This window comes from Primulina huaijiensis, chromosome 10 (assembly GCF_012295235.1).
Source record: "Primulina huaijiensis isolate GDHJ02 chromosome 10, ASM1229523v2, whole genome shotgun sequence".
NCBI lineage: Eukaryota > Viridiplantae > Streptophyta > Magnoliopsida > Lamiales > Gesneriaceae > Primulina > Primulina huaijiensis.
In genome coordinates this window covers 5,490,570-5,504,726 of record NC_133315.1, presented here as the reverse complement: position 1 = coordinate 5,504,726, position 14,157 = coordinate 5,490,570, and the positions used below count along the sequence as shown (strand labels likewise).

The window sequence follows — 14,157 nt, the reverse complement described above, 5'->3', positions numbered from 1 at the left end:
TTTTCCTTCCCATAGAACAAACTCTTTTAAAAGACAAATTACTACTTTTTCTCAAAAACAAGGAGAAACATTTTATCAATGTTGGGATAGATATAAAGAATTACTTAATACATGCCCACATCATGGTTTTGAAACATGGAGAATAGTTTCTCACTTTTATGAAGGTCTAATACCTAAAGATAGGCAAATGATAGAATTCATGTGTAATGGAACTTTTGAAGATAAAAACCCAAATGAAGCTATGGAGTATTTGGATTCATTAGCAGAAAATGCTCAAAATTGGGATAATATAGGCACAATAGAACCACCAACAACTAAAATAAATAATTCAACAAATGGGGGTGGTATCTATAAACTTAAAGATGATATAGATATTCAAGATAAACTTGCATCTTTAGCAAGAAAAATTGAGTCATTAGAAATGAAAAAGAGTGGTCAATTAAAAAGTATTCAAGAAATTGTTTGTCATATATGTGATACACATGATCATACTACAAAAGATTGTCCAACATTACCTTCATTTAAAGAATGTATCCATGAACAAGCAAATTATGTTAACAATTATAAAAAACCAATACTAGATCCTTTTTCAACATCATATAATCCTGGATGGAAAAATCATCCTACTTTTAGTTGGAGGAATGATAATAATGCACAACCATCACAACAATATTTTATAAATAACCAAAATCATCAAGGTTATATTCCTTATGTTACACCTCCAAGAAACAGTCAATCTATGAGTGATTTGAAAGAAACTTTTGCAAAATTTGCATCTGCACTTAATATTCATGAAAAAGGAAAATTTCCATCTCAACCTCAACCTAATCCTAAAAATCAAAATCAAGAATTAAAAAATGAAAAAATTGATCAAATAAAATCTGTTATTACCTTAAAAGTAATAAAATAGTTAATGATATATATAGTAATGAAAACAAGGATCATTTAAAATCAAAGTGTAAGGATGATACCTTAAATTCTAAAAATAATATGTTGAATGATAAATCATCTGAAATATTAAATGAATCAAAGAAACCTCCACCATTTCCTCGTGCATTAACAAATCATAAAAAACTAAAAAATGATTCTGATATCTATGAAGTTTTTAAACAAGTAAAGATAAATATTCCATTATTAGATGCTATTAAACTAGTACCTTCATATGCAAAATTTTTAAAAGACTTATGTACTGTAAAGAGAAAATTGCATGGGAAGAAGAAATCATTCTTGGCTGAACAAGTAAGTTCTATTCTTCAAAATAATTCTAGTTTAAAATATAAAGATCCTGGTTGTCCAACAATTTCATGTATTATTGGAGAAAATAAAATTAAAAAAGCTGTGTTAGATTTGGTGTGGGGACCCGGACCCTAATCATGTTCTTAATCGTCATTGGGACTAATTAATCAACTATAATAAACAGGGTCTAAAATTTTTTTTTTTTAAATACAAAGCGGAAACGTAATGTAATTCGATCTGAAATACATATTAAACATAAACATACCAATCTTGTATTGTCTATAATAATTCAACTAGGTCCAACTACATATCAGTGTTGAATCCTAATTTAATTCTGAGCCCGGATCTCCACGCTATCTAGTCCAGCCTCGTTCTCTTCTTGACCCTGATCCTGTCCCACCTGTTGTCATGCACACATACAAACAAGACAACAGCCGGATAACTCCGGTGAGAATAAATCCCAGTATAAACCAAGTATACATGCAGTCATATAAACAATATAAAAGCATGCATCATATATACATACATGTATCTCATTCAAAACATGAATCAATACTCTAAACAAGTACCAAAATCAGGAACATAATATATCAAATAAGGAATCACACTCTGTGACTCTCAGACTCAAACTCGACTCATTTCTAATCTAGGGATCCCGATCTGAATAAGAACGCAACAATCTCCCACCTACTTTCCCGATCGTGGTGGCTGTACGTTCTTATTTACGGACTTTGGTCCTCTCTATATCGATTATCTACAATAGAAGTCGCTCTTCTTCTAAGCACATCGATATGACCAAACGTCCGGTGTCTTGGCTGTTCTGCCAAAGACTAGGTATATCTACCTAAACTCTAACTCTGACAATGTGCAATGGGCCATTAACAACTCTGTCCTAATCTGGCCCTTCTTTCAGTGACTCTCACTCAATAGCTATCTTGTCTATAAATCAATACACAAAGCATATTCATTCAAACGATATAAATGTATGAAAAGCGATAACATACAAGTATGTGATTTAGGGAAACTCAAGTCCAATCTGACTTAAGTCGATCTCCCGATTCACATTGATTTATACCTTTATCTTCTCGATATGACGAAGACGAAGTCTCGCACTCCAATATGTCCATACCCAATCTGTCAATGACAATATCAATATGCACAATATCAATGTATAACTCGACTTACGACCTGTTCTGATCAATACTCAAATCACAATATAATCTGTCAATGACAACGATACAACGATACAATCTCAATCAATACCGAATCTGATCAATATCAATTTACGGATGTTTCGACGGCATAACAATAGAGTCTCGATAACCCCGTCAATATCAACATCACAGATATAATACCAGAACTCCTAATCAATATCGGTACAACTCATAATCAATAACAATACAACCCTGATATCGAATCTTTATCAAATCAATTCCCACTAAATTAGGAAAAAAAGATCTGCGCCGCGCGCATATGCACGCCCCAACTCGCGCATATGAGCGAATGTCTCTACCTGTACGCTGCACAATTTTTTACTCGCTCGCACCCTAGTTCCGCGCATATGCGCGAAGTTCTCTGTTCAAATCTTTGGTGTCCAGTACCTCTCGCACATATGCGCGCCCCTTCTCGGCGCATGTGCGCGAGATCTTCTGTCCAGATTTGCACTCCGTTTTGCATGGATGCTTGGATAATGTTCACATGATCCCCATGCATCACGAACCTTTCATCATTCTTTATCTCGCTTGTAAATCCTTCTTCTTTGCTCATAAGCCCATTGAATGCTTCTTTGAACCTCTTCAGACGTCCCCTCGTGATTGGTCCATCCGGCAACACTAAAAGGTCCCATGCTTTCCTTGGGGCTTGACTAACCGTGTTCGCATCATCCTCCCCTTCTTGAAAAGGATTTGTCCTCAAATCTTGTTCATCACCTACATCAAACAACAACAAATCAATAACATTGAAAGTGGAACTCACATTGTACTCACCTGGTAGGTCAAGTTTGTAGGTGTTGTCATTGATTCTTTCTAGAACTTGAAATGGTCCATCGCCCCTAGGTAATAGCTTTGAACGTCTCTTCTCGGGAAATCTTTCCTTCCTCAAGTGTAGCCACACCCAATCTCCCTTCTCAAATACCACCTTCTTCTTCCCCTTGTTGGCTTGCTTGGCATATTGTTCATTTTTCTTCTCCATGTTGACCTTGGCCTTTTAATGCAACCCCCTAACAAATTCAGCCTTCTTTTTGCTGTCCATGTTTAACCTTTCACTCACAGGTAAAGACATCAAATCCAACAGAGTCAAAGGATTAAAACCATATACAATTTCAAATGGCGAGTAATTTGTAGTAGAATGCACACAAAGATTATAAGCAAACTCAACAAATGGTAAAAAATCTTCCCAATTCTTTAAGTTTTTCTTGATTATAGCACGTAAAAGTGTTCCTAACGTTCTATTAACAACTTCAGTTTGTCCATCCGTTTGAGGATGACAAATAGTAGAAAACAACAATTTTGTGCCAAGTTTAGCCCACAATGTTTTCCAAAATTAACTCAAGAATTTAACATCACGATCAGAAACAATAGTCCTAGGCATGCCATGCAACCTAACGACTTCTCTAAAGAACAAAGCCACAATGTTAGATGCATCATCCGTTTTGTGACAAGCAATAAAATGTGTCATTTTAGAAAACCTATCAACAACAACAAATATTGAATCCCTCTCCTTTTTAGTCCTAGGCAAAACAAAGTCCATAGAAATATCGACCCAAGGTTTATTAAGGATCAAATGGAGGCGTTGTTTGGGCATTTCACTAGGATGATGAGGGTAGAGTTGGAGCCATTGCATGAGAGGATGAGTAGGCTTGAAGTTAGTACTAGTGGAGATAAATCTAAGCCTAAAAATATGGGTAGAGGAGAAGAGGAGGAAGATTATGATTTGGGGGGATATGAGGAGAGCCAAAATGAAAATTGGGGTAGGAATGGAAGAGGCAGAAGATTTGGTAGAGGAAGAAGAGAAGCTGTACGGGGTATACATGATAGGAATAGGGAAGATGGTAACATGGGTAGTATTAAGATGAAAATTCCATCGTTCCATGGAAAATCTGACCCGGAGGCATACTTAGAGTGGGAAAAGAGGGTAGAGTTTGTGTTCGAATGTCACAACTACTCCGAACCAAAGAAGGTTAGGTTGGAGGTGGTTGAATTTCTAGACTATGCTCTCATTTGGTGGGATCAACTAGGGATTACTAGGAGGAGGTATAATGAGAGACCCATTGAAACTTGGGATGTGATGAAGAGGGTCATGAGGAAGAGGTTTGTGCCCAATCACTATTATAGAGAGATGTTTAAGAGGCTACAAACTTTGAGGCAAGGGTTAAAGAGTGTTAATGACTACTATAAGGAGATGGAAGTAGTCATGATTAGGGCAAATATTGAGGAAGATAGTGAGGCGACGATAGCTCGTTTTTTTTGTGGTTTGAACAGGGAGATTCAAGATCAAGTGGAGCTTCGGCACTACTTGGAGCTAGATGAAATGGTGCAAATGGCCATAAAAGTGGAGCGACAACTCAAGAGGCGTGAAGTTGGCCACACCAATCAAACTGGGGGTTCATCATCTTCTTGGTGATCAAATGTGGTGAAACGTGAGGAGAATAAGGTGATGACCAAGTCCAAGATTGAGACCAAACAAGAGGCGCCTAAACAAAGAGTGCAAGGTAAATATGAAACTCCTCTTAATCGATCTAGAGATACTAAATGTTTTAGGTGTCAAGGGCTAGGTCATATCGCTAGTCAATGTCCTAATAAAAAGATAATGATTTTAAGTGACTATGGTGAATATGAGTCTCAAAGTGAGGGGGATGACGAGGGTGATGATGATGAGATGCATGCGTTAGAGGATCCTGATGAGGGGTATGGGGCGGTTGTAGGTGAAGCACTAGTGACTAGGCGTATCATTAGTGCCCAAGTCAAGGAGGAGGAGACTAACCAAAGGGAAAACTTGTTTCATACAAGATGTTTTGTGAATAGCAAGGTTTGCAATCTTATCATAGATGGGGGAAGTTGCACCAATGTGGCTAGTAGTGAGATGGTCGAAAAATTGGGTTTACCTACATTAAAGCATCCTCAACCATATAGGCTTCAATGGTTGAATGATTGTGCGGAAGTGAAGGTGATCAAACAAGTGTTGGTGTCTTTTCAATTGGGAAGTATGTGGATGTGGTCTTGTGTGATGTGGTGCCCATGCATGCTTGTTATATCTTGTTGGGTAGACCATGGCAATATGATAGGCAAGTGACACATGATGGGTTTAGGAATAGGTATTCTTTTGTTCTCAAAAAGGAGCCTATTGTGCTACTTCTTTTGTCTCCAAAGCAAGTGTAGGAGGACCAATTGAAAAAAAAAAAAAGAAGAGACATGAGGCCGAAAAAATGAGTGAACAAAAAATGAGGTGGCCTTTGAAAATAAAAAAGAGATGGCTGAAAAAAAGAGTGATAAAAAAAGTGAGATAGCCAAACAAAACAAAAAAGAGAGGAAAGAAAATGAGGGAAAAGAAAATGAGAAGAAAGAGGCCAAAAAGAAAACATATATGGCCCAAAAAAGTGAGTTGAAGCAATTGATGCACACACATGAACCACTTGTGATGATTCTTTATAAAGAGACCCTCTTTAACACAAGTGATATAGCCGGGTCCTTTCCGAGCATTGTTGTTTCACTTTTGCAGGAATTTGACGATATATTTCCGGAGGAGCTACCTCAAGAACTACGACCATTGAGGGGGATTGAGCACCAAATTGATTTTGTACCCGAGAGTGCATTGCCAAATCGTCCAGCTTATAGGAGAAATCCGGAGGAGACTAAGGAGCGTCAACGGCAGGTAAGTGAGTTGTTAGATAGGGGTTTTGTGCGTGAGTTCATGTCTCCTTCTACTGTACCTGTTTTATTAGTTCCTAAGAAAGATGGCTCATAGCGTATGTGTGTAGATTGTATGGCAATCAATAACATAACCATTAAGTATAGGCATCCCATACCTAGACTAGATGATATGTTAGATGAATTGCATGGTGCTTGTATTTTTAGCAAGATTGATTTAAAAAGTGGATATCACCAAATTAGAATGAGAGAAGGTGATGAGTGGAAAACTGCTTTTAAAATCAAGTACGGGTTGTATGAGTGGATGGTCATGCCTTTTGGCTTAACTAACGCTCCTAGCGCCTTTATGAGGTTAATGAACCATGTCTTGCGTGCATACATAGGAAAATTTGTTGTGTTTTACTTTGATGATATCCTAGTGTATAGCAAAAACTTGGATGAGCATGTTAATCACTTGAGACTTGTGCTAATCACACTAAGGGCTGAAAATTTGTATGCTAACTTAAAGAAATGTGATTTTTGTACAAGCAAACTTGTCTTTCTTGGTTTTGTGGTAAGCACACAGGGTATACAAGTGGATGAATTTGAGAACCCGGGATTTTACGATCCGAAGGAAATCAAGTATGTAATACGAACTTGGAGTTTAACTCAAACTAAGCTCGAAAATTTTCGTTCCAACTAGATAACTTTGATATTAACTTAAATTTTCATCATATTTAACACGAGGAAGTAACTTCAAAGCTCGGAGATTTACTCAACGGGAGGCCAAGCTACAAGTAATCGCATCCATCAAAGTATTGTCCCGGGAGGAGTAAAACCCTAGCTCAAGGACTCGATCTGTCAGCAGCTCAACCAAGCTTGTCCTAACAAGACCAAAAAAGAAGCTATAAGTTGAGCCAAGAGTTTGGACAAATTAAATGTGCAGGAAATAACCTTTGCGTTAACCCATGAAGGAGCTGCGGGAGGAGCTAAGGGCTAGGACATCTTTAATATGCAAAGAATGACTCTTGATGCTTGGTATGCTTTGACCACCATTATGAGTTCATTTACTTCTTTCTTGGGAAACAAGGTTTCGGCCATGGCTAGATGAGGGGACAAGTTTTGGTCTATAAATATGTGACACCATGCATTGCAAAACCTCACAAAAACCAAGCAAGAAAATTTGGTTTCCCCTTCCCCACCCTACAAAGCTTTCGGCCGAAATTAAAGAAGAAAGAGGAGCTCGTCCGGTTCAAGTGTTAGAGTTTCTACGTCAAAGCGCTGCTGAAGTGAAGACAGTGATTGAAAAGAATACGTCAAGGTGCTGCAGAATTTTCGAGAAACAAGGTGTCAAAAATTCACAAATTTCGAACCTATTCCCAAAATACAAGTAAGTGGGCTTTTGATTAAGTATTTGTTTCTATTTTAAACCTTGAATAAAATTAATATGATATGCTTACAAGTATGATCATATTTTCAAAAATTGTTACCTGTTCTGTATAAAAATTTCGATCGATCATGTATTTCTTCTATGCTTCGAATTCCTTTGATTCCGCAGTGTCTGTCTAAAAATCCGAACTCTGAAAATATGATAAGTTCTGTCTGTTGTCTCTGAATCCTGGGTACACTGTTACAACTCGAATTTGAAATGGGACGAGAATTGTGATTCTGTCTGGCCCCCAATGGTGGGTATAAAACCATTTCTGTTTGGTCCTCAATGGTGGGTGTAAAACCATTTCTGTCTGGCCCCCACCGATGGGTATAAAACCGAGTTCTGGCCTCACCTCTTAGAGGACTAACATATTGGGGACAATTTGACCATGGAAATGAGATGAGTAACAGTGTTGTGTTTGTTCTGTCTGAAATTATCTGAATTGCCTCTGAACTATTTCGAATCATCTGAAAAACTTTGTCTTTTGTTCGATTCGTTTCTGCTATGATGAGTTAAAAAAGTAATAAGTTTTGAAAATTTGTTAAAGAAATGTTTTAAAGATTAAGATGTATATGTATATTTGGGAATCGATCGACCCCCCACTTACTGAGTGTTTCCCAAAACACTCACCCCCTTACAAATTTTAGATAAAAATGAAGAACAAATAAATGAGGAAGAGCAGGAAGCTTTCTGTGTTGGTGATCGATGGTCAAGAGCAAGAATCAAGTTATCCCTTTTGTTTAGTTTTCCACATTTCGCAACTCTGATGTATTTTATTTCATTGTCATTGTAAGACAATACTTTATTTATGAAAAAGACTGGTTTGATTTGATACGAGGCTTTATTGTTTTCAATATAATTGTTAAACAATGCCGGATGTCACCGATGCGTCGGACACGGGGCGTGACATTTAAGTGGTATTAGAGCCGCCAGGTTCATAATCCCGCTGGGATTTTGACAGACAAAATTTGACGAAGGCAAAGCCTAGTGTATCTCAACCTGTATTCAACTTTCATTTGTTTCCCGAAACTTTCGATCAACTTCAAAAAAATCTATCCCTTCGATCGTTTCGCAACTCTTAATATCAAAAATTTTCCACGACAATTTTATTTCTATTATTTGTGTCTTTCTATACTTTATACGATTCTGATACTTTACCTCGATCTTTATCCCAGGAAATGGCAGGCAGACCACCCCGAAACAACCGTAACCCTCGTGGCGCCAACCAAAATGAAAATCCACCACCACCACCGAGAGTGAATCTCAGTCAAGAAGATACGATGGCAATAGCTACCATTGTAGCCACTACATTGCCAGGAATCGTGAATCCCCTTGCCAACACCATACAGCCACCACCTGAACCACAACCCCGTGGAATTGAATACCATTACGAATCTCTCAGGAGGAATCGAGTCCCGACTTTCGATGGGAACCCAGATCCAGAAGTCAGCCATAACTGGCTTAAGAATGTTGAATCACAACTACACTTACTGGAAGTGCCTGAAGAATTGAGAGTGGAGGTTGTGACACCATTTTTGGAAGACCGAGCAAGGAAATGGTGGGAGACTGTGTCACCATCTCTAGCTGAAGTGGAAGAGATCACATGGCAGATTTTCAAGAGAAATTTTTTGAAACAATACTACCCAGCCGAATTTCGTTTGCAGAAGTTGAGCGAGTTCGAAAACTTCAAACAGGCTTCGAGCATGACAGTGATGGAATACACTTCACAGTTCAATGATCTGGGAACCTATGTCCCAACGATCATGTCTGATGAAACGCTAAAAATGCATCGTTTTAAAAAGGGACTCAACAGCCGTATTCAGTCAGCTTTGGCAGTATTCAAGCCAAACAGTTTTGCGGATTTGATGGGCGCTGCAATGAGCGCAAAAAACGGATATCAAACGCCGCGATGAAGAAAATAAGAACAAAGGACCGATGGTCAATCAATCCACTCAGAATGGTCCCAAGTTTAAGAAGCCAAATTATTCAAGAGGGCCTTACGAAGGAAGTTCTGGCAATACTGGCAATAAGGAAGGGAAGTGGCGCGACATCTGTAAACAGTATCATACCGGAGAATGCTATCGGAAGGCAGGTGCATGTTTCAAGTGTGGACAGGTGGGTAATAGAATCAAAGATTTTCCAGATAACAAGAACAAGGGGATGGGACCCAACAAGCAACACGAAAACAAGACTAATGCTCGGGTGTACGCGATAACTCAGGAGGAGGCTGATAACACCAATGAAGTGGTAGCAGGTACCATCTTACTCAATGAAATGCCTGCATATACTTTGTTTGATTGTGGTGCCACACATTCATTTGTGTCTAGAAGGTTTGCTAAGAAGCTTAAACTTGAACATGATACTCTTAATGAACCATTAAGAGTGGCAACACCGGCGAGTAAAATAATTGAGACACACAAAGTGTATCGAAACTGTAAAATTTGTATCAGCGAACAAACTTTTGAAGTAGAATTGATTCAACTCAATATGGTTGAGTTTGACATCATCCTTGAAATGGACTGGTTAGCTAAAAACTATGCCATAGTAGACTGTCAAAAGAAAGAAGTTAGACTTCAAACTCCAACTAAAGAGGAAGTCGTATATCACGGAAAATCCAAAGAAAGAAAATCTCTACTATCTGCCTCACAAGCCTGGAAGGCCATTAGAGGAGGAGAGGAAATTTATCTGGCAATGATCAATGAGATTAAAGAAAAAGAAACCCCAAAGTTGGAAGATATTCCAATTGTTCAAGAATTTCCAGACGTTTTTCCCGAAGAACTACCGGGTGAGATACCCAATAGGGAAGTAGAATTTGAAATCACCTTGGTCCCTGGTGCTGCACCCATATCAAAGGCACCATACCGAATGGCTCCAGCAGAATTGAAGGAGTTAAAAGAACAGCTTCAGGAATTACTAGACAAGAAACAGATTCGCCCCAGTGCATCCCCGTGGAGAGCCCCAGTGCTATTCGTAAAGAAAAAAGACAGGAGTATGAGGCTATGTATTGACTACCGGGAAGGATGTGAGAAGAGTTTGGAATGAAGCATGTGAGAAGAGTTTTGAAACCCTGAAAACAAAACTCGCAACTACGCCAGTATTAATCCTCCCTGAAGATGGCAAGGACTTCACAGTATATAGTGACGCTTCAAAAGGAGGATTAGGGTGTGTACTTATGCAAGAGGGTCAGGTAATTGCTTATGCCTCACGGCAACTAAAACCATATGAGCAGAATTACCTCACTCATGACTTGGAGTTATCCGCAGTGGTATTTGCGCTTAAAATCTGGAGGCACTACCTTTATAGAGTAAAATGTGAAGTATTTACTGATCACCAGAGCCTCAAGTACATTTTCACTCAAAAAGAGTTAAATATGAGACAAAGAAGATGGATGGAATGTAGAACACTACGTATAAGCCATGCATACTTCTAGTATTTTAAATGATTTTTATTTCATGAGTATTTAAATGATTTTTTTCCTTAAGTTAATTATTTCATGCAGCAGTTTGATTTTTATCATTTCAGTTATTTCAGTGAGGCCGGACTGGAGTTGGAGTTTAGAGATAAAATTTAAGATTCACGAAACTTTTCCAGAATTTATTTTAGCTAGCAAGTACGTTCATTTAAGTTAAAAAGGGAGTTTAAGGAATTATTTAAGTTACTTGATGTGAGTAGAAAATAAATTCATTTAAGTTCCTTAATTAAGGGGTTAGTTCACTAAATTATTTAAAGGAGAGATAAGGCTTTTAAGGGTTATAAATTTAGTAAATAATCAACATTTCCCCTCCATATATTAGTGAATTTTCGTCCCCTTAGTATCTAGACTAGTCATTGCCAACTCATCACCCTTTTGACCCATTCTTTGTTGAGTTAGCATACTAATCTTTTTAATTCTTTATCCACCTTAATTAATTAATTAGTGAGCATTATCCTGGTCTAGAAAACATGAGGATTTCGGCCACCCTATTCTAGAATCACCCAACAAATATTTGATATCAACCAACAATTCAAATTTCAAATAGAAGTAGAATTAGTCTTGATTTTGGTTCCCTATATCTTGCAACCATCTCCCTCACTCCCCTAATCATCATTCTCCACCCTCATCACCGAAAACCAGAGACATTCCAGTGTCAAAAAAAAAAAACGTGAGCACCATAGCTAGAGGCAAGAGAGAAATCGAGCTAGCAAGTTAGAATAGAAAGCGCTCCACCTCCTCCGCGCTGGATCGTCTCTTCTTTACGTTTTTCTTTCAAACGAAACCAGACATGCATAAATCCTTCCTTGACTCTTCAATCAAGTCATACTATCATCATTTTGATGTTTCATGATAATCCTTTCATGTAAAAACCGAAATATTGATGAATCATTTTCAAAAAGGTAGTGCAGATTTTTGTTGCCTTCACTCTATGCTTCACGGTTTGCGTGTTTTTTTGTGAGTACAGGTGGATGGTTCGATTTCAGGCTCCCAAGGCGACTTATAGACATGTAATAGGATGTATTAGGATCAATTTGGTCCATTCATTCGAGCCCCACACCCACTGGAAACAAGAAATGACAGCAGCTTCCCATTCTTGCCATATTGAGTTTCGATTTCTCATGTTGCTGTCAAAGTGAAATGAATCTGATCTTGGCTGCCCTAAGGGCTTATAGCCATGGTTGGATCACTTCCATAGCATGTCTAAGATGTGACTAAGTCGCCCTTTTGGTGGCTCGGTCCATGGTTACTCGGTTTTCAACTAAAACATAAAGAACAGCCCTTACCCCATTTCGGCCCTTCATTGTTACAGCATGTGTCATTTTGGTTTGGTGGATGGTGTGGATCTTGGTTGGCCTATGGCCCTTAGCCACGGTTCATACCATGCCCCTAGATGTCTAGATCGTGCCATGGTCAATCAAATGTCCACTAGAACGACACGAGACAACAAACGAAGTGTTACACCCCACGCACGCAAGAGTGCTTCTCGGGTGAGAGTTTCGGCGAGTTTCTGGTGTGATGCGAATTTTGGCTGGCCTAGGGCCCTTAGCCATGGTTTGAATCATTCCTTGGTATGTTGGTAAGATGTTCTGGTTGGTGGTTCAAGCCCCAATGGCCATTAGTCTCGCAAACGACGCAAGGAAACCAAAGCACAGTTGCTGTATTTTTGGACAGCAACTTGCTGTGACAGTTCAGTGGCTCGTTCGAGTTCTCGGTTGGCTTTTAGCCCATGGCCTTGGACTGAACAGTGCCTCATCCAATTAGGAAGGTCATTTTTTTGACCGTTTGTGATTCGGATCATTTTTGAGGTCGTACGAGAATTTACGGTGCGATGTGCCAAATTGACTCTCGAAAGAGCGTTTCATGTTTTGGCCTCCATTCACCTAGATTTCGGCCCTCACCATTTTAGGAGCATTATTTGATCATTTTAGACGTATTTTAATCATGACTCCATGATGGTTCAGTGTTGGTTCGGGTTGGCTCGGAGTCATGATTTAATACGAAGTCGGTAGGCGTAATTGTCACATTTTTGAAGGTTATTGTATAGTTTGGTCCCATAAATCTATTGCATATTTTCATGGCATATTTAGGTTGCAGCGAGGCTGGGAGCGATCCAATCCAAGCAGTAAAATGGGTACATGATATTTAATTCAGTTATTTAATTATATTACGTGCAAAATACAAATTTTGAGATTTATGCGATATTACTTGTGGTCACTTTACTATCATGCTTAAGTCCGGTCACCAGTATCGGTCAGCTCAGGTCAGTTCAGTTCAGGGACCACTTGCGTAGACCATAATCTCACAGAAAATTATTATATGCTATTTCAGTACAGGGCTCCAAGGAGCAAACTGTTTCACTATGATTTTCAGTTCAGCTATGCACGTATTATAATTAATCATGACACGACATTTTACGATATGCCTCATGACATGAAATTTTACTCCCATGCAATTTTACTATATTTACTCGCTATTTACGATATATGCATGTTGAGTCTTTAGACTCACTGGACTTGATTGTTGTCGGTACTGATGATGTCGGGATCGAGGGCGGGGACCACTGAGCTAGCTCGAGTCGGCAGTAGTGGCACCCGAGGACCTCAGTTTCAGCACTTGCAATTTTGATGCTCAAATATTTTATTAGTTATTGAACACTTTAACTTGTTATTTTGGCAAGTAATAATTTCTTCCGCTACTGTTTTGAACGTTAAATATTTTATCAGTTTTTTGTATGAATGAGGCACTCCATTTATTTTAAAAGAAAAATTTTAAATTTTCCGCAAATTTTCAAGTAAGGATTTTTAGGCTTCTACATCTGGTATCAGAGCAATGGTTCTGTAAAGGGTTGCACTACTACTGACCGCGAGAAGCTCATGAAGTCACGTCGTCGGTCTGTAAGTTTTACAGTTACGCATTTTATTTAAAGCATGAATTATTTAACAGCATGTTTACATGAAAGGTTTTACTTCCAGATTTATGTTATTTTTCAGTACTTAAATTTAAATAAATTATGGAATTATGCATGTTAGTTACGTATGGGTTATGTATGGAACAGTATGCCCCCTAGACGCATTCTCGAGCGCGCTAGAAATGAGGAGCCTTGCCAGGAGGACAGGGAAGAGCAGAGAGAGACTTACCACCTCCACCACCACCGGACATGAATGCCCAGA

The 14,157-nt window shown here is 38.6% G+C and overlaps 1 non-coding gene across 1 annotated transcript; it reads right to left on the bottom strand.

Moving 5' to 3' along the window:
* Positions 1 to 18: 18 nt before the first annotated feature.
* Positions 19 to 129, bottom strand: LOC140987038 (small nucleolar RNA R71). Its single transcript, XR_012177040.1, has one exon. It is a non-coding gene; the product is annotated as a small nucleolar RNA R71 (small nucleolar RNA).
* Between the last annotated feature and the right edge of the window lie 14,028 nt (positions 130 to 14,157).